This window comes from Sinocyclocheilus grahami, unplaced genomic scaffold (genome assembly GCF_001515645.1).
Source record: "Sinocyclocheilus grahami isolate Dianchi unplaced genomic scaffold, SAMN03320097.WGS_v1.1 scaffold503.1, whole genome shotgun sequence".
NCBI classification, from domain to species: Eukaryota; Metazoa; Chordata; class Actinopteri; order Cypriniformes; family Cyprinidae; genus Sinocyclocheilus; species Sinocyclocheilus grahami.
In genome coordinates, this window is record NW_015505682.1 from 1,707,007 (window position 1) to 1,734,997 (window position 27,991).

A 27,991-nucleotide genomic window follows, 5' to 3' on the forward strand; every position below is an offset into this window, starting at 1 on the left:
CTTATTTACTTGTTCTATTTTTATTTTTATTATCTGTGTTTTTTGTTCTGTCACTGTCATTCTGTTACACTGTGGAAGCTTCTGTCACGAAAACAAATTCCTCGTATGTGTAAACATACCTGGCAATAAAGCTCATTCTGATTCTGATTCTGCTTCTGGTAAGCAATGCAGGTGTTTTGTAGTTTTGTAATGAAAGTGAAAGTGAAAGTGAAGTGACATGTGGCCAAGTATGGTGACCCATACTCAGAATTAGTGCTCTGCATTTACCCATCCAAAGTGCACACACACAGCAGTGAACACACACAAACCGTGAACACACACCCGGAGCAGTGGGCAGCCATTTATGCTGCGGCGCCCGGGGAGCAGTTGGGGTTCAGTGCCTTGCTCAAGGGCACCTCAGTCGTGGTTTTGAAGGTGGGAGAGAGTGCTGTACATTCACTCCCCCCACCTACAATCCCTGCCGGTACGAGACTCGAACCCACAACCTTTGGGTTATGAGTCCGAGTCTCTAACCATTACAAAACGACTTCCCCCTAATGTAGAAGAACATAAGAATCTTAATTTTCTCCCATCATCAGAGCCACCGAGGACACAGTGCATTAGTTTTGTTTTTAATGCATGGTAATGCGCCACTGAATACACCTAAATTCGTTTATGTCTGCGCAAATAATTTTACTCCAGACTGCTTTCTGAATGAGGGACAATTCAAGGCAGGTTTTGTTAAAAAGTAAAAAAATCAGGGATAGATCAGTACCCATTGTTCGTAACCCAGCTGCACCTCCAGAAGAAATAAGTCTGACACTTTATATTTTTCATGATTATTTACAAATCGCCTTTGCTCTTCCACAGAAGAAAAGGGCGGGTGAGCAGAGCTCATTAGCATTTAAAGGGACATGCTCTTTGCCCAAATGAGTCGCAGTGAACAGAGCAAGGTAAAAAGGGTGTTGTTTTACACGACCACTGAGGAATTTTAACCAAAGTATGTTGCAGACCGTTCATGAAGACCCTAAAGAATCATACCAGCTTGTGGAAGATCAATGTCCCCTTTGAGGCACAGCCACCACAAAATCAGACTTACTTTGAGATCATTCTGAGGCTAAATACATATTTAAAATCATAACAAGAAATATTTTATCAGCTATGATACTGTTTTTGGACTCAAATCTTTATATAGCTATGACAGTAAGCACTGGAGTCTAACAATACCTTAGAAAAAAAACAGTTAATCTTTAAAAAAGCATAGCATTTTAAGCATAACTATACATAAACCCATATAGTTTGTTCTAAACTCCTGAAACATTGGCATTTCATATTTTAGAGCAGTCACTGCAATTTATGAAAGAAATCAGTTAAATCTGTATGTGGGAGTGTGTGTAAAAAAAGCAGATGTAACCCCCTTTGTAATCCTTAACATTTTCGTAAGTAACTGTAATTTAATTACACATTTTTTCTCAGTAACTGTAACTGATTACAGTTACTTTTATTTTGTAATTAAATTACGTAATTCCGTTACATGTAAATAGTTACTCCCCAACACTGGCAATAGAGCATCATTGAGATATTAAGGTTGACATTTCTTACCGACAAACACAATGTCAAGCTCCTTTCCCACTGGATTTATGGTGCGGTTGATGTGGTAAGTAGCGTTGACTGCAGGGTGGAGTGGGGGCTGTATGAATACACTGCAACAGAAAGCAACAGACTGTTGATTCATCCCCCGTGTCTGTGGGCTTGCACACTTGATCAATACTAATCCTCTCATCTGTCACAGGTCACATCCAGTCAAACATCTCTCACTGTCAGCACGAGCGCACAAGAAGTGACTCTCGGGACACTGGTTTAACAGTCTTCTGGGATCAGCTGCTAAGAATGCAGTACTCTTGTTATGTAACTCTAAAAATACATAACATATGGCAAAAAATAAAATCATGTTAGACTGATTCAAGATTTTTTTTGTTTTTTACTTTTAACTAGTCAATATAAAACTGTAAAAACTCTTTATTAACTATGTAGTTAAAGAAAGTGAATCACACTTGTATATGCCAAGTGTATCGCACATGTAATGGTCAATATGGTGTAAATCATGTAAAACAAATTCACAAATATAGCTTTGCAGAAAAGATGCATTAAGGCACATATTGTAACATATCCTATCCTATCCATCAGACATGTGTTTGACAGGCACACTTGGCTATTGCGTATATGATATAAAAATGTCTGTATACGTGTAACCAAAATGTGTTCATCATTTATTTTTTTGGTCAGCTGAGCTTGTTTCAATGCACTCTGGGATTGCCTTCCCTTGAAAAATCAATAAAAACAAGACACAATGTACTGTATTAACATAAAGGAATTGGCAGTATTTTTTTTTACACGTGTTTTACCTGTATTTTGAATTTTTCAGTTCATTGCTTCGAGTTTTAGGGTTAACATGTCAGGTTTTTTGTTTGTTTGTTTGTTTGATTTTTAAACAGTGTAGGAATCCTATATTGCAGTGATTATCAATCAGGCCGATACCCACTATAGGGTGCCTCAACAAACTTCCAAGGGAGCCAAGATTATTTAAAATTAGTGCTGGCAAATGATTAATCACCATTAATCGCATACAAAATAAACGTTTTTGTTTGCATAATATAATATATTATATTATGTATATATAAATACACACACATACAATATATATTTTGAAAATATTTGCATGTATTTACATGTCTATATTTATACTCATATAATTTATATTATAAATAAATATATTTAATATCACGTGTTTTACCTGTATTTTGAATTTTTCACTTCATTGCTTCGAGTTTTAGGGTTAACACGTCAGGTTTTTTGTTTGTTTGTTTGTTTGATTTTTAAACAGTGTAGGAATCCTATATTGCAGTGATTATCAATCAGGCCGGTACCCACTATAGGGTGCCTCAACAAACTTCCAAGGGAGCCAAGATTATTTAAAATTAGTGCTGGCAAATGATTAATCGCGATTAATCGCATACAAAATAAACGTTTTTGTTTGCATAATATAATATATTATATTATGCAAACAAAAACGTTTATTTTGTATGCGATTAATCGCGATTAATCGCATACAAAATAAACGTTTTTGTTTGCATAATATAATATATTATATTATGCAAACAAAAACGTTTATTTTGTATGCGATTAATCGCGATTAATCGCATACAAAATAAACGTTTTTGTTTGCATAATATAATATATTATATTATGTATATATAAATACACACACATACAATATATATTTTGAAAATATTTGCATGTATTTACATGTCTATATTTATACTCATATAATTTATATTATAAATAAATATATTTAATATATATAAACACAACATATTTTTCCATGCATGTGTGTATTTATATACAGGTGCATCTCAATAAATTAGAATGTCGTGGAAAAGTTCATTTATTTCAGTAATTCAACTCAAATTGTGAAACACGTGTATTAAATAAATTCAATGCACACAGACTGAAGTAGTTTAATTCTTTGGTTCTTTTATCTGATTATGTTCATTAGTTCCAGGTGTGTCTTGTTAATTCCCTCATTTTGTTGCTGAATTTAAGCTCTGTGTTTTCCTGAGTCCTGCGTGCTGTCTGAACGTCAGTCTCTGTGTGCTATGTGTGTGTTCCCGTGTTTGGGATGTAAATAAATTCTGATTGCTTTGGATCTCCTTCAATGAGCTGCTGAGGGGGTGGGGTGTCTCGTGCCCAAATGGGGGGGCCCACTTGTTTTACAAAGACAATGTCTTACAATGTCTTACAAAGATACATAACAGCTACAAGTGTATGCACTACTTGCTTTATGCAAGCACTATATATAGGATAAATCACTATACAGGATTTACCCTATTATACTTTATCGACACAAATTGATAGGTGAAACAACAAACAGCCACCCACAAATAGTCTATATACAAAGCATCAGGCTGTCTTTGAGTTCACATGAACAACTGTTAACATAAAGTTACTCGTTGTCAGGCTACAGAAGAATACCCTAATTCCTCCGTTCAATTAGGCCTAAGACATCGAGAGTCACGCAGACCAATAACTACCCAGCCACAACACATAATTGCGAATAACATGCCTTACCTTAACACAGAATCGACCACAGACAGAGTCCAACGTTTATATTTTTTCTACAAATCTTTGAGTTAACATGTACTAAACATGAGTGGAATTTGCACCGCAGCGCACCCACACCTTGATGCTCATGACAAGAATAGCATATATAGTTATCTTTATTGACGTGAATTAGGTTTAAATCGCCGTCATGCATGAATGAATATTTTTGCAATTTTACACATAATAATCCACGATGATTACATTACACAAAACTGAAATTGTACGTCAAAATAACACATTGTCAATATTTTTTTTGAGACCCCCCCAAAATTTCACAAATCACGTTTTCAGGGGAGCCCAGGTCTTATTAAGGGGAGCCGAGCTCCCCCTAGCTCCCCTGTAGTTCGCACCCTGCATATGAGTTTAAACTTCTGAAATATCGTTTTCTGTGTGCACATCTGAAGCGCACGGACAGAAAGCGGCGGTCACAGCATGTGAGTACTAAACTAGGTTCTCATTCACACATAAGTTTACATTAAAAACACATGAGTTACAAAAAACAGTCGGTTATGTCTGTGATGGTAAACTGCTGGGAAATAAATTGCATGTTTATTTTAGATCTGTGTAACAGCAGCAAACAGTAAATAAATCAATAAATCCACTCCTCTGTTGTCTCCTCTGAGGCTGTGACTGTAAATAGTGTTCTGTGCTCGTCTGTGCAGCCAAAGACAGAACAGTTAGCATGTTTTGCTCAAACTTTCGCCATGGCATTAGAGCTGGTACACCGTTGTCGCTTGCGAAATCAAAATGACGGCGCCGTGGGTGGAAACTTACAGATTAAGGGGCGGTAATATTATAATGAGATCCCTTTGCAACGTCACTAAGGGAAAGAAATCAGACGCGCTTGTTTTTTCAGATACTTGCAGAAAAAGGCTTACCAAAACAAAGTTACTGGGTTAATCTTTTTCACGTTTTTCACCTGATTGTAGCACTTAAAACCTAGAAAAGTCAGAATTTAATGATATGTCACATTTAACTGACACAGTATCAGGGTGACCAGACGTTCCCCGTTTTTCCCGGGACAGTCCCGTATTTCAGCTCTATTTTTAGTGTCCCGACTTATTTTGAAAACATCATGTATTGTCCCGTATTTCAAAATTTCTTTACGACTGGGTGATCAGAGCGAGTAGTAGTGTTCTGCTACACCAAAACAGCCTAATTAAAGGTAACCAAACTCAAAGGTAACCATGGAACAAAATTACCATCCAATCACAATTCGTTATCGATTATCTTGCAGTTAACTTGAGCTAAATGACACCAGAAGCGCTCTCTTGGCCGCGCGTGCGCAATCCCACTTCTATAAGACAGTGCACGCGATCAGTTCACCTTGTGCCTGAATTGTCAAATTGAGTTGTCAAATGCACACACAGTTGTCAATATGTTCATTGTGTGGTGTGAAGTGTCTCACATAAATACAGTGTCTGCTGTGACTTAAGTGAACATAAACAGTTGGGTGAAAACCGGATATGTGCAGGGTTGGCAGGTTTTCACAACAAAATCCGCCCAATTGCTACTCAAAACTAGCCCAATCGCGTTTCGGGGAGAGGTACCCCGGTAAAATTCGCATTCCGGGGGGGTAAACTACACGTTTTTTGGCCAGATTCCCCAGTAAATGTTGCATTCCAGGGGCTAATTATCATGTTATTGGGGTCGCTTCAGCCCGCGGACATGAAAAACAACCCGCGGCAACAGTGTTAAAGTAGCCCAATTCCACGGGGAAAACGCGGACCTGGCAACACTGGATATATGTCAATATAATTACAATCCGTCCATTCGGTTTTAAAGGGACAGCAGCCTAATTAAACACAAGTCTGTCATTAATGTTAATCAAACAAACAAACAAACAAAAAGTTAAATAAATGTATACATGTTAAACAAACTGTAGGCCTATTTGAAAAACGAGGTAATTTAATCTGTATCTCCATCTTATATGTTTTAAGGTTTGTAATTTGCTTCTTTGTTATTTTGTATATATATAGGCCTAAATATCGTGAAATAAAACTTCTCATATTGTGGTCATATTGCCCACCCGTTCCATATTCCACCATGAGAAATCTGGTCACCCTACATTCCTACCTTCATCAATAATGGATATAAATGGACAGCATCAAATAAGATCTCAGACTTCAGCAGGCATTCAGCCTTCAACAAAGAGTACAGGCAACAGCAGGTGGAAAATCCAAATCAAAAAGTGGTTCCCTTGAAGCTGGTGCTAGAGGAAACTCTATTTATAATGTAGGCGTATGTCTTTAAGAGATTGATTTAAGAGATTGTAGATAAAACACTCTTTCTGAAGGTTTTAGAAAACTTATTGCAATGGACTCACTGTGTAAATATAAAATGCCCATATTAATAATATATATAATTATTTTAAGTTTTTAATTAGTTATATAATTATGTATATATATTTGAGTTTCAGTGTTTATATGTTGAACAGCAACACTCAACTTTTTTTCATCTTTTGGGATGTGTACGTACAGTAACACATAATATGCAACACAGTTTACTGACTTCATCACCTGCAAAACATCTGATTTGAATTACAAATAATTTTTGGTGCAGTGTGATCACACCACTTACAGTCCACATTTATATTTATCCATATTTCCCACCATAAATTAGCTCTAGTAATGAATGACGCCTACTCCAACCGTGCCCTCCCCTCATCCCCTGGTTCTCAATGTCTGCCTTTGTCCAAAGATGAGAATGAGCCATTCTCTCTCACAGATGACCCCTCTTGTCTCCACAGCCGCATGCTGAGGACGTGACTGCCCACGTGGTTTGGATGCCAGCAGTTGCCTCTCACAGCCCCTGACGTCCCCTGGCAATCTGAGAAACACATCCTCATCCTCCGTTTCCACACTCTCGACCCCCCCGGTCCGCAAGGATTATTGAGTCTCTGGATTACTGAAGTGTCCGCTTTGGCTGGGGGAGAAAGGGCACACTATTACTTGTGAGTATCCTCAGCTGCTCTGAGCCTCAGTTCTGCCTGTGCAATTACAGTCATTATGGGCTTTCGTGCTTACTTGGTGGAAAAGAAACCGCAGGGAAGACTTTATAAGAGCAAATGAAATGCTTCATCAAACATTATTGGCCATTACTTTAATTATCGGCATAACAGAATGAAATGAACGAAAACAGATCTTTCTTGCCTTGAGTTCTTGTATCTGTAATGGGCTCGAGACTAAATTGAAACCGGCTATACGTGACGAGAAGGAACTGGGGCATTGCCAGCAATGTCATGCAACTGTTTTGGCCACAAAACGCCTAGAGCGAGACTCGGGCATGTTAGGGATTCGGTTAGTGTCTATGTGAGTGAGTGCATAGTTTGTCAAACTACAGCAATAAATAATTTAAACAAATGTACGACAAGGTTGTGTGCAGTTTCAGCGTTTGCTAGGGTTGCCAGCTCTCTCAAGATTTCCAGTTTCAGTGTGAGAATGGGTTTAGAAACTCAATAGATTCAGGGAAAGACCACACATCACTTGATTTCAACAATCTGTGAGGCTTGCTATTACCTGAGAGTATTTGCCTGGGTCTAGGGACGAGTAAAACATGCAAGGTGAAAGTCGCAGATGATTTGGAATCCATAATAAATTAATGCAATTTTATATGTGGAAAGAGGGAGAGCCAGAGATGCTACATGGATGATTTTTCTGTATTTTGATGAAACCAGTACACGTCTGATTGGATGTAGAAAAATTTGTACTACAAAGAAACACACTAAAAACACAGGCCCAGCTTTGAAAGAAATAGACAAGCTGTTCTTTCATGCCAGTTAAATTTTTTTTCAGTTAGAAAAAGAAGACAAAACAGCATGAATTCAAAATGGACCATATTTCCGGTCTTTTTGCTTTTGATTATTATCTGTTGCTGCATTTAACTCATTTTTGAGGATTCCATCAGTCTTCCTTGGCTAAACGTTAAAATTTTAATTAAACTAATGAAAATTCCATCATTTCATATTAAATATCTAGATAATAGTAGGATCTAATTATTACTATTAAAGACAATATAACAAACATAAGTATGTTTTGTATTGAAGCCCATTCCATCTAAAAGTGAATAAAAAAAAAGGTAATTATGAGATTAAAGCAAGAAATAAAATCACAATGGTGAGAAAAGAGAGAAATTCTTGCCATTCTTTTTTAACACTTTGGTGAAAATGGTCTTCCATATTTTTGTGTAATTCAAACCACAATAATATCCAAAGATTGCCAAGGCTATAATGGAATCCTCCAAAATGACGTGAAAATGTCTCAACATCAATGTCTTCGGTGATGCAGGACAGACGTCACAAAATGACACAGCCCTGACATATATGGTTGGTAAACACTTGAAAAGCAGAAACTGCAACAATCCTGAACTCAAAGTAAATTAGTCACCTTTTCTAAAAGTACGGATGGCTAATCAGCAGTAAAAATTGTACTACAAAGAAACACACTAAAAACACAGGCCCAGCTTTGAAAGAAATAGACAAGCTGTTCTTTCATGCCAGTTACATTTTTTTTCAGTTAGAAAAAGAAGACAAAATAGCATGAATTCAAAATGGACCATATTTCCGGTCTTTTTGCTTTTGATTATTATCTGTTGCTGCATTTAACTAATTTTCGAGGATTCCATCAGTCTTCCTTGGCTAAACGTTAAAATTTTAATTAAACTAATGAAAATTCCATCATTTCATATTAAATATCTAGATAATAGTAGGATGTAATTATTACTATTAAAGACAATATAACAAACATAAGTATGTTTTGTATTAAAGCCCATTCCATCTAAAAGTGAATAAAAAAAAAGGTAATTATGAGATTAAAGCAAGAAATAAAATCACAATGGTGAGAAAAGAGAGAAATTCTTGCCATTCTTTTTTAACACTTTGGTGAAAATGGTCTTCCATATTTTTGTGTAATTCAAACCACAATAATATCCAAAGATTGCCAAGGCTATAATGGAATCCTCCAAAATGACGTGAAAATGTCTCAACATCAATGTCTTCGGTGATGCAGGACAGACGTCACAAAATGACACAGCCCTGACATATATGGTTGGTAAACACTTGAAAAGCAGAAACTGCAACAATCCTGAACTCAAAGTAAATTAGTCACCTTTTCTAAAAGTACGGATGGCTAATCAGCAGTCTCAGATCAATCCGGGAGTCCAGCCGTCATGTATCTACCGTCTGCTTGTGGACATCTACTTAGACTCTGAACACTGCTAAATGAGTGTCAGAGGAGTCTTGCAGCTTTAGATAAGGCAGCACAATGGCTGTCACAAACACACACCAACATACAAAGGTGCACAAACACGGTCCGAAAGCACCAGGGGGCTGTGGATGTGATGAATTGAATGGAAAGACTGTCCTTTGCAGCACAGCAGTGTTTCTGTGGCACATCCTGCTCCTGCAGAGAGAGTGCGGCTCAAGAGAGACCCGGACTGATCAGCAGTTCTTGGACTTAAATAACACCAGAGGTCTAGCAGCTGTTATGCCTCCCCTTATCTTTGCACTCTGTACCACCCATCTTATAGGGGTTAACATGTTTGAAAGCACATATAGCAATCATAAGTACAAAAGCAATAAACAGTAGGCAACAGGCATATAGTAGATATAAGATATTTTCCAGATACTATCTAGCAGATATGTACAGTATTTACAGAAATTACTTTTAAATTGCTTGGCTAATTAGGGTCAGCCTACCATGTATGCAACTATCTATAATTACACTAATGCACAATAAAACTGATTTCTTTTCTTTTTTTTAGGTGTAAATACACAAGTAACCTTCTTGCTGAGTATTTAAAAATTAGTTACATTAAATTATAGCTACAAAACTCACTAAAAGGTCCTTATGATTGTCATTAAAAGTCTATTAGAAACTGCCTAAAATCAGTTAGCATTGTTCTAATATACAGTATGCAGTAGACAGATACCTGTGTGGACAGACAGACAGACAGACAGACAGACAGACACAGATAGATAGATAGATAGATAGATAGATAGATAGATAGATAGATAGATAGATAGATAGATAGATAGATAGATAGATAGATAGATGATAGATAGATAGATAGATAGATAGATTTTAAATGTACAAATATTTTTACAATAATTTTCCCAAATTTTATGTACTAATACTGCTCTTTACTGTATGTAATATAATTTCATAATGTCACATTAATATACCTTAATGTGTTTCACTCATGCGGCCCATTAACTGACAGTACATTAAAACTGTATAAAATAGATTTGCTGTGAGTTTAACTCCATCAGCACAGCACAAATGGAGGGACATGTGCCCATACATCCCACCCACCGGGATAATAACATCTCTCATTATACGAGAGCTTTCTGAATGACTGTGGGGGAAAAAAAACTTTCCCCTCTAAGTAAACAAGATGAAAAAAAATTAGTTATTTGATATCTATCTGTCCATCTGTCTTCTTGAAAGCAAAAAGGTTTATCACCCCATGGTTTTATCAGTTTTAGGCAGATGTGAGCAGACCTAGGAAGCCTAGCAACCCCGATACATGGGTAATTGATATTTCTCGGGGAAGACACTTAAGCCCATCCATTTCCATGCTCAGAGCAGTATATTAAGAGAAGAAACTAGCTTGTTTTCCAGAAGGCTTCTGTATTAGACACAACAAAGCGTTTGATTTGACATCCATGCGCCTCAGCAGCCTTGTGTGTTAAAATCCTCTCACAATTTGGAACTAATTCATTTCTTAATGCTTTCTGTGGAGCTTTAAAGTTTTACAAAGAATAAAAATATCTGCTTTTCTCTCTCAGCCACGATGAGGGGTGGCACACATCTGCAAAACATTCCATTGTAAACCCAGAACAAGATCTATTAATAGGCTGTTCTTTATCTGCTCATTAAGAAATCAATAGGATACGTCCACATTTGAAACAGGATGTAACCTTTGCGCCTGAGACTGATCTGATATCATCAGAAAATCCTCATATCTTGCATGTGTTCAATTATAGCTGCTGGGATACTCCAGAGTCTACTTACAGCTGTGTGGGAGCGCGACTGATTCGTTCGCATTTGAGTCGAACTCATAATTAAATCCATGAATGTCCGACACAGAGGCTGAGACAACCCCATGGCATTGTGGCTTGTTTATGTGACATAATTTTAGCATTTGTATGGCTGCGAGTAATGCAAACAAATGAGCCAAAGCATGTGTAGTAAATCCACACTAAATCTTTTTCTCTTTTCCGTGTGTTTCTTTCTGCTCTTTGGAGTAATCCCATCATTGTAGAGCATTTCCAGTGTGGAATGTTTACCGCAAGTACTTCCATATGCCGTTTACATGCTCCTAGTCTGTTTGCACACAGCCGCTAAGCTATGCAAATAGCAACACAAACGCAACACATCTTATACGCATAGAAATTATTGCATGATAAATATGTGTGAAGTGAGATGGGCGAAAGGGTAGGCATTGCACATAATAAAATAGATAACGCTTTAGAATGATTAGAATGAAGTTCCATCATTAATAAATAACTGCACAGGAACTAATGAGCACACAATATTAACATAGTAACTACTCTTAAATAACAAGAAACTCTGATTAATGAGTTAGTAACACTCTGTTGAATATGGTAGTTCACTATTATCTATTCATAACTACTAATCCCACCCCCCCACAGGAACAAGAACTACTTTAAAAAGTATGTTTTACAAGAAAATAATATTTTGGTGTTTCTACTTCAAAACTTTTTGTTTAATTAAATGTTACTTGCTGATTCTTTAAAAAAAATTATGAAATGTATTAGCAATTTCTGACTGAAACTAAAATAAATCCTACACCAATTTTTTTCTTTATTCACTTTTTTTTCACTGAATATCACGGTGACCCACTAGTCACATGACTTCAGTATTACCAAATCCTTCAGAAATGATTTAACATTTTTTAATTATGCAAGTGATTGAATGTTAAAGCAGTGGTTAACATGTTGCGTTGTTCTGCATTAGTTATTGATTAGTTTCGTATTATAATTGTTTATTTTTCAGGGAGGCATGAAAATATTCATTATTGACTAGCTAATAGTTAACTACTACATTCAACTGAGTGCTATTACTTACCAATTTATTAATAAGAGATTCATGTTAGTTAATAGTAGTTACTAGAATGTCAATATTGCTTTACACCTGTTTAGTTACTGATTAATGGAGATGGTCCTCACTGCAGAACACAAGATCCAGGGGGTGAGGTTGGATCCAGATCCAACTCCTCCCACCTTACATATCCCTAAACCTAACAGTCTCCACCCCCGATCCCTAAACCTACCATCTCCAACCCCTGGATGGATCTTGTGTATTGCAGTGAGGGGCTACTGGATTAATGGCAGAACTAGTTTCTCCCAATTTGCAAAGATGGACCAAATTCAGCTCAGATTTCTAGAAAAGACTCTTATTGAACCATAATGAGGTCATGAAGCACATTTAAAATGTGTTGTCAAGGAATGCTAATTAGCATTTCTTTTAATGAGGGAATTGGAGACTCTTCAAAAATCTATGGGAAAAACAACTCTAGTGGAGAACTTATGTTACAGTATGATGAGCCCCAGGGAGGACCAGAGGGAGGAGAACAACCTTCACTGCTGAAAAATATAAATTCCCACAATCCTCTGTGGGGATTTGCAAGATGGATGCCCAACTTTTTAACAGTTGGAAGCCCTGAGGCAGTACACAATAGTGGTCCTCCCTAATGTGATGGTAGATCTGTTTTCCAATAACAGCAAAAAAATGACAAAAACACATGTTGGTGTTGTTTTATAAGTTGTATAATGCCCACAATAATGCATAGTATATAGCGTGCAAGATTTATGAATGTGTAAAATAGCCTTTAACTTCAGTTAAAGTGATAGTTACCTCAAAATGAAAATACTGTGGTCATTTACTCTCCTTCAAATGATGACATTTAGTTTTGGCAGACTATCCTTTAACTAAATATTAACTAGTACCTGTGTTGTATAATATCCCTGTAGCTGTGTACAAAGTCGGAATCAGTAACATGTTAATTCACAAGGGAGCTTAAGTAGTTTTTATTGGAACTTCGAAAAAATGGAACACAGCAAAGTCGAGGATAAAGTTTAATCTCACACAGCGCAAGAGCAATCAATCTTTTCTATTCAATCTGTCCCTCGGCTCTTGGGAATGAATTCAGGTCTGTTTCATGTATTTTATCCCTGTTCCCAAATCAAACAGTCTGAAACGACAGCATTACAAGTGAGAGAAGTATTAACCTTTTTGCCTTTGTGGGTGGCTGTGTAGATCAGTGGTATAAGAACTACTGTCATATGAATAGCAGACTAAATTGATTCCTTGAAGTATGGCCATTATTTGTCATAATGAGTGTGCTTTGCTGGACTTAAAGGGTTAGTTGACCCAAAAAGGAAAATTAGGCTGTGTTTTACTCACCCCCGAGGCATCCTAGGTGTATATGACTTTCTTCTTTTAGACAAATCCAGTCAGAGTTATATTAAAAATTGTCCTGGATATTCCAAGCTCTGTCATAGCAGTGTTGCAGTGCTTCAGTCCAAAAGAAGTGAAATAAAAAGTGCTCATCCATAAAAAACTTGAATCTAGCTTGTGCTCACTGTTGTAAACGGAAGCAGTTCCGGGCGGATGACGTGGGACATCGGGTTTGCGCATGCACCACTCAGAAGTGACGAAAACAAAACAGTTGTCACTAATTATAAATACAAAACAAGGATTTGTAAAGAAGAATGTCAGAGGATTTCGATATAAGCCAAGAGGAGACTGGTTTTCCTTTGCTAAAGTAAGGAAACTTTGCTTCCTTTGATCCTGTAAACAAACGTTGGTTTTCACAAGACTCACCGGCACATGCGCAACGCTGACCTCATAGGTCATCCGCCCGGAACTGCTTCCATTTACAACAGTGAGCGCAAGCTAGATTCAAGTGATTATTACGTTTTGAATATGGATATTTTTCTTACAAAAAACGCATCGGTTCTCTACAGGAGGCCTTTGTTCACCCCCCGGAGCCGTGTGAGACTATGTTTTTATGGATGGGCACTTTTTTTTGGACTGAAGCACTGCAACACCCGCTGACTGCAGTGATAGAGCTTGGAATAGCCAGGACAATTTTTAATATAACTCCGACTGGATTCATCTGAAAGAAGACACCTAGGATGCCTCTGGGGTGAGTAAAACACAGCCTAGTTTTCATTTTTGGGTGAACTAAACCTTTAAGCTGTTCTGTTCTACAAGACCCTCAAGGCAGATTTACACTGTATGGTCATGCAAGCATCCATCTCATCTCAGCCTGGACAGATACCGTACATCATCACTAGCTTTACTCAGAAGAGGAGACAGTGTATCCTTAAGAATAAACATGAACACATTAAACAGAAGAATCAAAATAGCAGAAATACATTTCTGGAGCACAATTATGTAATCTGACACCATATATAGATACACAAAGAACTAACTATAATTTATTTGTGCATACAAGTATTTGATGTGGGCAGTCAAAGGGTCCTCTTACAGCCTTCGGAAATACATCAGAAACTAGTTTAAGACCTTGAGTGAATATAAAGCTCATTACAGCCACCTTCATGGCATCTTTGACCTCCGCAATTCGATTAAGTCTACTTAATTGCTTTACCCAATAGCTGAATTCCCACTCACTTCCGCTCATTCTACAGTATTAGAGATTTGTTTGAGCTTGTGCTTTCCAGTGCTTTTATAGTTCAATGGTTTGGTCAGAGGCTACATGTCTCCCCTTGACTGTTAATGTTATAACCACCAGAATTGATGCTGTTTGTTCTTTTCCACATGTATTCAAACAAATATAATAAAGATATAATCTGTAATGGAATTAAATAAATTCAGAATCACATATGTAAAAGTAAAATGAAAAAAAGTGTAGATTTTAAAATGGGCATCAAGTGGAAGATTTATTAAAGGTCCCATATTGTACACTTTTCTGGAGTTTTATTTGAGGTTTTGATGTCCTTAAGAATATATATTTGCGGTATAAGTAACAAAAACCATCTCAATATATTTTTACAGCTCTTTTCTCAGGAGCTCTGCTGAGAACAGGTCGATTTTGGTCTGTCTAATTAATATTCATGAGCATCTCTTCTGATTGGCCTGTTGTTTTCTGAGTGACGCACGGGCAGGCCAACCACAGGTAACTAGGCTCAGCGATGTCACAGCGCTAGCTGGAGGCAGCAAAACAAAGGGGAAACTGGAGGCGGCCCATTCAAACCAGCGCAGATTCGACTACATAAGGAGCTTAAAATATCATCTTGTTGTGATGTTGGGTGCCAGAATCGACGTAATACAGACTCAAATTAGAAATTTGATCGCATATCTGCTACCACTGCCAGACAAAAAACCGACGACAGCTGTGGTTAAACGCGATAAAACGAGCAGACTGGACAGAAAGAATCGTCAGAAATGCTCACGTTTGCAGCGCACACTTCTTATCAGAAAAGGTTCAATAAAGTATTGTCTTTTGTTGTTATGGGAGATTTCTTGCCATATGTCTATGTTTCTTGCATCTCACGACTATGTCGTGTATGAAATAATGTCTGTGCATGTAAAACAACAAACTGACGATTTATATATAATCATTTGTAATTGTATATACATTGTTGTGATTAATAGTTGCCTGCTGAAATTGAAATATATACAGTATACATCTTCATCATGACTAGATAGACACAGTGAGTTTGTCTTTACTATACACGTTAGATGTGATCCACCTCATGGTAACAATCCTGTCAGATCCTTTTCGACATGTTTCAGTGTTGTTGTTGCTCAGCAATAGCGTGGACGCGATGTTGTCTGGGGGTTTGGCAAAAGGAGAGTGGGACTGTGGGCAGTGCTCGGGGTGGTGACTGAAGACAGTGACTGTGTAGTTCTGACGTCAACTTTTTACGGAAGTCACAACAGTTTGTGAAAAATAGCTAGAACTTTAAGCAGGCTGTGTGAATTTTACTGTGGACTGACTGTTTTGAAACTTATATGGTAGTTAAATAGCCCCTAGACCTCAGTAATCGTGAAAAAAGTCAGGAAATTTCAGTTTTGACAATATGGGACCTTTAATATTACCATGAAGTGGGCTCAACAATAAGGCTGGGATTCAACACAGATTTCCAGATTCTGATTCATAGGATTTTGAATCAAATTCAGTTGGTTCTTGAGTCACTTAAAAGTATCAGTTCATAAGAATATATTTTTTTGTGAATTGGGCTGCAACTCACTGTATGTTTTTGATTCATTAAAAGAGTCACTGTTCTTGAATCGGACTACACTGGTCACAACCCATGAGGACCACCCAACAGAAAGACCTTTATTGCACCTGAATATGGTACACACAATACTTCTTTTTGAATCACTTTCAATAGTGATGGCCAATTCACATCCACACCTCAGGCAAGATGCATATGATTTCTTTTGCTGTGTTGCTGAAGATTGAGCAGTGGGGGAGCAATCTGTGTGGCACTGGATACACAGATAAACCCGGGACACACCAAGCTGATGGTCGAGTGGTTTTTGAGCGTCGGTCAGCTTTAGTTTTTCCGGTGTGTTCCGCACTACTGGCGGTGCTCGTCGGTAAGAAAGAGAACTCTGATTGGATATTCAGCTTAGAGAATGACTGCACAAGAAAAAAACGGAACTGACGAAAGCAAACCAATGACAGAGTGAAGAGGGAACGGACATACACTTGTTGTCATTATATCCGTTTCTTTCTATCTATATCCACAAGAAGAAGAACAAGGGCTGACAATGCCAGTGCCATTTTGTAACTTAAGTTCACACTGCATGATTTTCAAAATCACCATTGTTTTCACACTGCACAACTCTCTGGGGTAGCATTCAGTTGCTGCTGTTCACACTGCATGATGGATCAGCGACAGGAGATTACACACTGCATGACTTTACAATAGGAAGAATCGCCGATGACTCTGTCTGGTTTGCAAACTACATTTGACAACCAAACGCACACAAGAAGTAATAAGGAAATAACACAAGATCACGCTGATATTGTGGTCTATAACTTCCCGCTGCCCTGTATCTTGATCTCTCATTGGCTGTTGGTCATCGTCGATGTATTTTTCAGTATTCAACTCATTTCACACAGCAGGATTTTGAATCGCTGACAGGTCCAGATATTTAGCATGCTAAATATTTCACGGGCATCGGCGACGCATCGGCGATTCTCTCAGATCGCGTCTTTAATAATTCACACTGGGTGATCGTCACTCATGTGAACGAGCACCAATTTGCCTCTGATTTCGGGCATTTGTTGGCGATTTCGTAAAACCTGTCGGCGAGTAAAAATCGGGGGCTAAAATCGTGTAGTGTGAACTCGGCATTAGCAGATGCTGCTTGCTTTGTAGCTCTTCCAGTTTCCCTGTTTGAATGCCGAATACAGACTAGTGCCACCTACTGGTATGAGAGAGTTATGTTCTCTCACGCAAGCGCAGAGCATATATGCTAGTTGGCTGATGGCTATAGTCTGTCCAGTGTGTTCTAGAGCAACTTTTTCCCCCCTGACGCAGTGGACGCAGTCAGCTTTCCTCAGTGCTACTGTAGTTCTTTGGCTTCAGTTTGGTGTGTCCATACCCATTCAGGCAATCTTCTAACTTCTAACATTATATAAAAAAATAAATAAATAAATAAAACATTAATTTAAAAATTAACAACAGGACCCAAACTATACAACTGAGTGTTCTTTCAGCAGAACAAAGTAACATGGAGGACGGGAAGCCCTGTACAAATACACTCTCACGCAGAATAAAAATATAAGAATAGCTATCGGGATCATTAAAAGGATGATCACAACCAGTTGGAGAAAATTTACTCAGCCCTAACCAACAAAGCAAAATTATTAATGTGAAACAGTCTACTGAATAAGCTTTAAAATTGCATTATTAGTACTACGCAATGTTTTCCCTGCTGTCCTCAATTCTATCAGAACAGACCTGTCCGTTTATTTATTTATATCACAGACTGCTGTTTCTTCTCTGCACCTGTTTCTGTCTCACTCCGGCTTTGTATCCAGTCTCTTATCTTTACTCTCTGCTTGTTCAAGTGCCATCATGACACTGGTAGTGCAGCTACAGTGGGTTAAGAAGCCAGCCAGGTGTCCGGTTCCTTTGCAAAGTCACTCCTTGTGCTCTGAATCACTGACACCGCACCTCTGCTGCTGTCGATACCAAACATCCCCGCGTGTCAGCAGTTCTTTCCTTCTGTCATATTAATCTGCCGCCGAGTACATTAAAACGTGACTTTGGAGTAAGCACTCAGTGTATTGCTGTCTGTAAAATGCCAGAAAATGTTAGATGAGACCAGAAATCCTATCAGGTCAGAAGGAATGTCTGCTGTATTACATTTCCTTGTTCAAGGACATAACCTCTACTGCAGAACCACACATAATAACCTGAGAATGTAGAGCACATCCTGTATTAACTAAGCCATTTTTGATTTGTCATGGCCTGAGGTTATATCAGGCTATTTTAAAATATCAAAGCATGTTCAAGTTAAAATTGGGAAAAAGACTAATGATTAATTTATACAATATTTAATCAAGTGTCTATCTTTATGAAAGCGACACTAAATCATTCACTTAATCGATTTATTCAAAAACGCTGATTCATGCAGTAATGAAAGTCAGTATGGCTGCATCCAAAATCGTAAACTGTACTATTTTTGTATAAATACTTACTTCACAACTTTTAAAACGGATGTTCCATATACATAGTTTGAATGTGTATGGCATGAAAGTAATCCAGACCTATTACATTTATCAGGTTGTCATTGTCATGTGATTTCCAGTGTCAACTGAGTTATTGTTACTTTGATTGTTACATTATGAGTTATTGCATCAATCATTCATTCTGGAACAGCGATCTGGTTTGCGTTAAGCATATTTGTTTTATAACTGCACTGTAAAAAAAAATCTGTGACATTTACGGTAAAATACTGGCAGCTGTTGTTGCCAGAACTTCACCGTAAAAATATGGTAGCAACATTTTAGGTTTTACAGACTTAATCTAAATTCACAATAAAATACCATATTTCATTAACTGATGTAATGTTAATAAACCAACATATTTAAGTACTAAAATCTGTTTTGAACCATTGTAATGCACTGATAACCACCAAAAACTGGTGGTAATGAGAAAGTCACATGATGAACTAAAACTCATCACAAACAGCTTGTCTGCGAGCTGAGGACAATACGTATATATAGAAGTTGCACAGTGTCATTCACGCAAACACTAAACCCCATGGTGACACACATGATACTGAAATAATGCAATAAACATTAATTTAACAACACTAGATGTAAGATTAAACCCTAGTGTACACAACTGATAAGAAAAAACTAAAAAGAAACATGTTATTTCAACAAAAAAACATCAAATATGAAGTGTCATGCAGGGAATTCTGGGAGTGTCAATTTACGGTTTGTCACTGTAGAATTCCTCAACATCTACCTCATTAGACGGCCTCCACTCTTTGCTTTCTCCCAGTCTGATTAACTTTTGAGTTAGCAACTAAAAATGCTGTGATCAGTGAACTGAAGATCAATGCTGGAAGGCTATTATCAGCACCCACACAACAGCTCCATTCAGCTGAAAGTCTCTTATTAGGGAGAAATGCATGGGGTTGTGCTTCAATGACCTTTGACCATGTGATGAATGAAATACATTGCATTAGTATATTAACATGGTCAGAATTTTTTTTCAATATACATTTAAAAGGGTTAGTAAACACAATGTTGATTAATATGGCTCAGAGGCTGCATAAATATCTCAGATCAACACAAGAGCCATCGTAACTAATCCACATCAGTCTGGGCACCAATTTCAGTTGCTGCTATCTCTGGCCTCAGCCTGAATTTTGTGGCTGGCCCTTCAGATTACAATCTTCAAACTGAAAATAATTGGAATGGTGGAAGGAGGACAGGTCTTGGTGCTGGTTTTCAGTGTGACATGGCCAGCCTAAGGCTAGCCTATGAATCTCTTGTCAGTGCTGAGCTAGTACGTTGAAGACAGGACTCTTACCATCAATCACATCTATCTCTGTGCAAATGGCTTAGACCTACTTCACTTACCCTTACTGAAAAAATACTCCCCTCTAAATCAAAGCGGGAATAGCATTTCCTCCATCTCCTTCTGGCTGATTAGGTTATTTAACAACACTGAGTGGAGAAAGGATAGAGCTGATGCATAGAAATGCAGAGATGTAAATCTGTGTACATAGCGCTGACTAAGGGCCATGATGGAGCAGTTCAGGACTTATGATTAAATGTTTAAGAACTTAATTGACAACTTGTAGAAAACACACAGCGTTAAGTATACATTCAACTCTGTGAATGGCACTGACTGTTTAGACAGATCTGAATAAACAGAGAAAGATTGGCGGACCATGATAGATGGACAGACAACAGGATGGACAGATAGACAGACAGACAGACAGACAGACAGACAGACAGATAGATAGATAGATAGATAGATAGATAGATAGTGGTGTCAAGCTTGCACTTTTTAGTCTTTTTTCAGTCATTTGCTGAGATCCTCAGGTAAATGGGCTTTGTGAATATCAATAATGACCTGTCAGGCCACCTTTCTTAGCAGCGTTCTAAGTCATTACTGGGACACGTACAAAGCGGGGGGCAGCGGTCAGGAAATGAGTGAATATATAAGCAGGGACAGAAAATGAGCTGGACAGGGCTTTAATACAATGTGCTGTATTCCGTGCTCTCAGGTCTGGGAGTGCATTCCAATTAGCTCGTTCAGAGGAGGCGCAGCAGAAATATCAGCATTCACGAAAAGATGCTTTATCAACTCCATCTTTCATTACTGAGATTAAAAATCTCCAGGCCTTGTAATTCCAAATCCTCTTGTAAGTGATGGACAGTGCGCCAGCTTTTCTGCTTAAAAACTTAGTGGGAGGTTGACTGAGGTGAGTGACTCTAGCACCATGAGAGACCAGAACCGTTTTGGCAGGTTCACAACGGGATGGTAGTTATGGATCTGCAGGCATTCTGGTTACAGCTGGTTAAGTATGGTTGATGCATAACATTGTCAAGGCCATCCTGATTGATTCTGATGTTTGTGATTCAGACCGCGTTATTTGGCATTCTAACCATGATCTTTTGGCACTTTACAGAAATACTACGTTTAAAGCATTTTGCAGGCGCAAAACATTTTTTGGTGTACCATAATCCATTGAACTAGCATTCCATTACATGCTAAATTAAAGTAGTAAAATCAATTTAAAACTAATTTTAAAGACCAAATGCATAATAATAATAATAATAATAATAATAATAATAATAACAACAATAATAATAATAATGTCACACTTTATTTTAAAGTCCAATTCTTGCCATTAACAAACCATTAACTATGACTTTTGCCTCAATAAACTCCTAATTTGATGCTTATTAATAGTTAGTAAGGTAGTTAAGTTTAGGTATTGGGTAGGATTAGGGATGTAGTAGAATATGGTCATGCAGAGTATGTACTTTGTAAGTACTAATAAATAGCCAACATGTTAATAATTGGCATGCTAATAAGCAACTTAATAGTAAAAACTGGTCCCTTTAAGAGCTACAAATAATAATAATAATAATACTTGATTTCTTCCCTATTACAAACAATTCCTAAAAATAGTAACACCCAAGAAGTGACATTATTTGAACATTATTTACAGCATGACTTGTAAGAAAAAATAAAATAAATAAAAAATAATAAATGAAATGTCCTTATCCTTTCAATTTTTAAAACAAATATTTAACTATTGGATATTTATACTCAAATTTGCTTGCCTATTACTAGCATATTGGCTGTTTATTAGTACTTATAAAGCACATATTAATGTCTTATTCTGCACAACCATATTTTAGATACTTTAATTGTACCCCATACCTAAACTTAACAACTACCTTGCTAACTATTAATGAGCAGCAAATTAAGAGTTTATTTAAAAGTTGTAGTTAATAGTGACAATCAGACCTTATTAATTAATTGTTAAGTAATGTATTTTATTTTAGGATTATGTTGTCGTATGTCGGACTCCGTAACAGTAATACAGCTGCAAAGCTAAACCTTATAAAATGAATAGAAAATAATCAGCCCTTTTGATATTTAGTTTGGCCTCCTGAGGTTGACAATCAACACTGTTGAGATTAAAGGGATAGTTCACTCAAAAATGAAAATTCTGTCATAATTTACTCATCCTCAAGTCGTTCCAAACCTTCTTTCTTTCTTTATTCTGCAGAAAAATACAAAAGACAATATTTTTGCAGTATATTGGTGAACCCTAAATTAAAAATTCAACATACACACAGAGTGCGGCTGGTCTGTGCATGAAGAGATTGCCTGTGTGATTTCCAGGAAGCAGCATTATTTTAGTAAAACGGGCCTATTACATCGTTTAAGGGTCTTGTGCCGCACAGCCGCCTGAGAGATGAAGACTCAGCAACTTGCATTTTGAGACAGTTTAATATTGAATCCCTACACTTGATAAATCTATCTGTCAATAGAGGGTGGACTACAGTGAGGTGAACTGGCTGATGTGCTGTTAGTATAATAATAAGTGAACATAAACTGATTAAACATGTATTGCCTGACAGTCACAGCGAAGAACAACATAATAACAGATCAATGACGTCTGAAATTACATTCAAATGCACATGTACTCTATTGTTTGGCAAGTTTCGATTCAACTGATTCTGTTGTTAGATTTACCTTTATTGCATTGGAAAGCACGATTCTGATTGGTCAACTGTGGCATTCTTCTATCATTACTTTTGCATAATGATGCTAAACTGTATATAATATTGTTGTCCCTGGCAACTATTCTCTTATACTGTCTCATATCACTCGATGGTCTCCTTTACATTTACATTTAGTCATTTAGCAGATGCTTTTATTCAAAGCGACTTACAAATGAGGACAATTATAGAAGCAATCAAAACTAACAAAAGAGCAACAATATGTAAGTGCAAATGACAAGACTCGGTTAGTCTAATGCAGTACACGTAGCAAGGTATTTATATATATATAATGTATATATATATATATATATACACACACACACACACACATACACACAAAAAGAAAAACAGTAGATAGAATGTTTTGTTTTGTTTTTTTTTATAAAAAAAGAAGATAAATAGATAAAGTAGAATTAAAATAGAATAGAAAGTACTAGCGTTAGAGGGTCAAATAAAGATGGAACAGATGTGTAAAGAAAAACAGTAGATAGAATGTTTTGTTTTGTTTTTTTTATAAAAAAAGAAGATAAATAGATAAAGTAGAATTAAAATAGAATAGAAAGTACTAGCGTTAGAGGGTCAAATAAAGATGGAACAGATGTGTTGTTAGCTGTTTCTTAAAGATGGTTAAGGACTCGGATTGGGTTGGGCAGGTCATTCCACCAGGAGGGAACAGTTAATGAAAAGGTCTGTGAAAGTGATTTTGTGCCTCTTTGAGATGGCACAATAATGCATCTTTCTTTTGCAGAACGCAAGCTTCTAGAGGGCACATAACTCTGAAGTAATGAATTTAGGTAAAGGGGTTCAGAGCCAGTGGTGGTTTTGTAGGCAAACATTAATGCCTTGAATTTAATGCGAGCAGCTACTGGTAGCCAGTGCAAATTGATAAACAGAAGTGTGACGTGAATTATTTTCGGCTCATTAAAGATTAATCTTGCAGCTGCATTTTGGATTAATTGTAGAGGTTTGATAGAAGTGGCTGGAAGACCTGCCAAGAGAGCATTGCAATAGTCCAGCCTGGACAGAACAAGAGCTTGAACAAGGAGTTGTGCTGCATGTTCTGAAAGAAAGGCCTGATCTTCCTAATGTTGTATAAAGCAAATCTGCAGGACCGGGCAGTTTTATCTTTCTATCCTTTATCTCACATAATAAATTAATATCACTCATATCAATATTTAATGTCCATTTATTTATTTATTTGCCAAGCAGTCATGTAACAAGTGGGATAATATACAGTCAGCCATTCATTACTGCAAAATAAACCCTTTCCGGATTATATGAAGACCTTAATGATGACTTTTGAAATGTTTATTTTGTTGATTATATTATTTCTACTAAAAACTGAAATAAAAACTTGCTTAAACATTTTTTTTTTAGATATACTGTTGTTTTTCAACCACATGCACTCCTAACCCTATATTTCTGCTTAATATAAAAAAAGACAGGGGCCATGCTGCTCTCAAAAAAATCAACTCTCTCTCTTCTCTTCGATTTTTCTGCCTCCAGAGAAACTAAAAATACACTGTCGCTACTGCAGTCAACCAGCATTTGTGCTACAACCTACACACAGACAGGCTTGGTTCAAGGCACAGCATCATCATACCCAGCTTTCATATGTGTGCCAGGACGGGTTTCAGTGATAATAGTTTCATAAAAGAATTATTATTCTCCTAGGAAGAGGTTTGGCACAAAGGGCACCTGACAGCTAATTCATCTGTTTCTGTATTGCAAATATTACCACTGAGATTAAAGGAGAGTGAGAGCAAACAAATGCCGCTCCAAAAGCAAAAGGATTCATTTATCAGCGCTGAGTTTCTTTACTAGGTATTAATATTGTAATTTGGGACCAGAAAACATTCATCACTGTAACGGCTGGACAGGAGGTGGAAGAAAGACAACAAAATAATGGTCTCATCAACTATACCTTGTGGTTGTCTTCTCAGAAATGAACAGACAGAATCTGCAGTTTGTGCATCAAAGAGGTCTGTTGTTTTGTGTGTTTTAGGAACTTTGGACCGCAACATGGGATGCTCTGGGAACCAACAGCGTGGTGGATGACCTCCAGCATGCGGCCGTCACAGCTGGACCTCACGCTCGTGGCCATCCGCCCATTTGTAACTAAGGGTGAGAAGCTAACAATAATAATGTTTATTTTATAATACAATTTGTGTCTTCTTTATTTTCTGTTAAGTGAAGCATTAAATAATAATAACAACAATTATTATTATTATTATCATGCTTCACATGCAAAAAATAAAAATAAAAAATTTAGGAAAAGAACTACATTGTGAACAAACAAGCCAAAAATACAGTCAATGAATGTCAAACTTATGAAACTATGTGGAGATTAGGTAAAATCAGAGGCAGACAGTAACTAAGTACATTTACTTGAGGATTGTACTTAAGTACACTTTTTGAGTATCTGTACTTTACTTGAGTATTATTTTTTTCTGGGAACTTATGACTTTAACTTCACTACATTTACAATATTGTCTGACTTTGCTAAATTGTGTACATGAAATATTAGCTATAAAGCCACAGAAGAACTGTTGTGCGTCTCCTAATAAAACACAATAAGTGTTGGACTTGAAGCAGCACTGCACAGACCGTTCTGTGTGTGACATCAAAGTACTGCGAGAGCGATTAGACAGCATTTTTAAAAATTGTGTTTTGATGTCAAAAAAGTCTTGCTGTTTTGTTAAAGCAGTGTTGCTGTTGTAAAGTTATACAGCTACAGTTGTGTTGCGGGGTTTTAAAGCAGATTCGATTTTTTTTCTTCCTTATCAGTCTGTATTTACAGCAATTTCACTGTCCATTCTGTTCAAATGTGGATGAATGGCTACACATAGATGTGTGCACGCACTGTCAGAGCTGCGTGAGATCACTACCATCCTGCTTTTGTTGGGGTTGGTAGGGGTGTTAATTTTTCCCCCCATAGGTTTTTAACATTCTAAAAGCTCTTTATTCCAAAGATACTACTAGCTAGTCAGTGTATTCAGCAGGTGTAATGTATTCTAAGTTGCTTCAGAAGTATTGCAAGTATTACGTACAACAATAAAACAGTGCATTGACATAAAAAATGTAAAAGTAAAAAAAACTTTTAAAAGCAAGTACTTCTGTACTTTTACTTAAGTAAAAATCTGTCTTTACAACTTTTACTTGTAATGGAGTAATATTTGACCAGCAGCATCTGTACTTTCACTCAAGTAATGGAGTTGAGTACTTTGTCCGCCTCTGGGTAAAATGAATAACTGCTAAATTGAACCCCTTAACCAGCACCCCCATAAAGCTAAAAAGGATGTATCCAAAAACAAATGGCCGCCCGCAGCTCTTGAACCAGTTGTTTTCCAAAAAATTAGAATTAGCTAGTACAGGAACAGATTGTGTGAAGCTTGCAGAGTCTCAAAAGTGACTGTGTTTACTAAATGTAATTTATTTAAAATCAAGTATGAAGTGTTTTCTGCTTTAATAATTTGCTAATAATAACACATAAAAAGACGCTTGTTCATCGCCACCTACTGGCACAGGCCTAACGTTACAGAAATCTAGGCATTAAAAGCTTAATTGGCATTACAGTATTTCCAAACTATACTGTATATGGTACTTCAAGTATCAAAATAGATGATTCAAAAGTTAACTGGCTAAGAAGATTTTAAAAATACTAATAAAATAAAGGGGAAACCCAGCTTGGAGCGTCTGATGCCCATGTGTACAACACCACTCGCGAACTGGCTTCTTCGGCGAGTATTCATTATGAAACAACTGCCAGACATTAATTTTGACATCTTCGCGAATATGCGCGTTCAATCAGTGCGCCGAGAGCGTGCATAACGTTACATGGTTTGTATGCGCATCAATCATAACGTGCGTCAGTGCAATCGTCTTTACCTTGATTTACAATCGTCTTCCACCAAAACTGCTAGAATAATAATTCACAGATCAGCGTTATTCTAGCGAGAATCGACGATAACAGGGCTTTGTGTTTGCTCTTGATGGATATTTTCTGTTAAGTCCAATTAAGTTATTATAGGCCTGTGTGTCCCGTATTTCTCTCGACTGAACCCATGCCGTTAATTATGAATTTATCAGTCTTTTGCATGCCAAAGTCAATTTCTGCATAGAAATATTACATCAAATAGAAGCAGAAAATCGTGCTATACGCACTTTCATGAGATCGGGTTAGACTACAACAATGAATTTGTTGGCTATTTTACAAATGGGAATAGGCTACAACGAATTCATGACAATGTTTACATTCAAGCTACCCGTAAAATTTAAAGTGAAAAGTACTTTAAAAGCGTGAATGCAATAATGTAATTTTAATGCTGTTTTTTAAAGCATTTGCTGCATGGATAAAAAATATAAATAATTAACATATCATACAAAATTGCGTTGCAACAAATCCTTTAAATTTTAAGGTATTCAGAACAGAGCAACATAAAAATCAGAAAAAGCACCAATACAATTATAGGACAAAGTTTTACATATATGCCATTATAATGAGTGTTTTATTTTTTAACTACGGAATTATAAAATAAAACGCAAATTATAATCGGCCTTCCATCAATTATAGTGATGAAAAAATGACTCGCCATCTCCTAATTGGATGTGCCTTTACAGAGAAATGCAGGGATTACATAATGAAAGAGTTTATTTTATTAGGAGTCTATTTTTTATTTGAATTATTTCATTTTAAAGTAGTAATTTAAAGCTTTCTATATATTTTGATCATGTCTGAGTTTAGGTTCATCATTGTGAAGCGCTCCTGTTCAAGACCGAGACGGCAGAAAGCGTTTGTTTTCTTTATTTTATAAAAGCACAATGTTTTGTTGATATTGTGAGAGCACACAAATAAAACTAGACCCTTTACAGTTTAGAATGATGTATTACTCTTACCGTTATGAGCAAAAATGACTGCGTATTTAAGTTGTTTCCACTGTTAGAAAAAAATGCAAGTGATCGTGCTGACGCCTCCGTGCCTCCGTGTGCACGCTTCAGATTCCACTCCTCCACACAAACTATTGGATCTGTGTCTATAACAGCGCTCATTTATCTAGTTATCTAGGTTAAACTA

The 27,991-nt window shown here is 36.9% G+C and overlaps 1 protein-coding gene across 3 annotated transcripts in view; it reads left to right on the plus strand.

Moving 5' to 3' along the window:
* b3gat1a (beta-1,3-glucuronyltransferase 1 (glucuronosyltransferase P) a) overlaps positions 1-27,991 on the plus strand; it is a 113,341-nt gene that overhangs the window by 45,143 nt on the left and 40,207 nt on the right. For all 3 annotated transcript variants that reach the window (XM_016237017.1, XM_016237020.1, XM_016237018.1), the window contains exons 2-3: positions 6,890-7,093; positions 24,923-25,041. The gene's annotated coding sequence lies outside the window, so the exon portion shown is untranslated. The remainder of the gene's footprint in view (positions 1-6,889; positions 7,094-24,922; positions 25,042-27,991) is intronic.